Source organism: Acanthisitta chloris, unplaced genomic scaffold (genome assembly GCF_000695815.1).
Source record: "Acanthisitta chloris isolate BGI_N310 unplaced genomic scaffold, ASM69581v1 scaffold30368, whole genome shotgun sequence".
Lineage (NCBI taxonomy): Eukaryota > Metazoa > Chordata > Aves > Passeriformes > Acanthisittidae > Acanthisitta > Acanthisitta chloris.
In genome coordinates, this window is record NW_008688036.1 from 1 (window position 1) to 234 (window position 234).

A 234-nucleotide genomic window follows, 5' to 3' on the forward strand; every position below is an offset into this window, starting at 1 on the left:
CCACTGCCCCATCCACATCCACTGCCCTATCCACATCCACAGCTCCGTGCACATCCACAGCCCCATCCACATCCCTGTCCACATCCACTGCCCTGTCCACATCCACATCCAGTGCCCTGTCCACATTCACTGCCCCGTCCACATCCATAGCCCCATCCACATCCACTGCCCCATCCACATCCACTGCCCTATCCACATCCACAGCTCCGTGCACATCCCCAGCCCCATCCACAT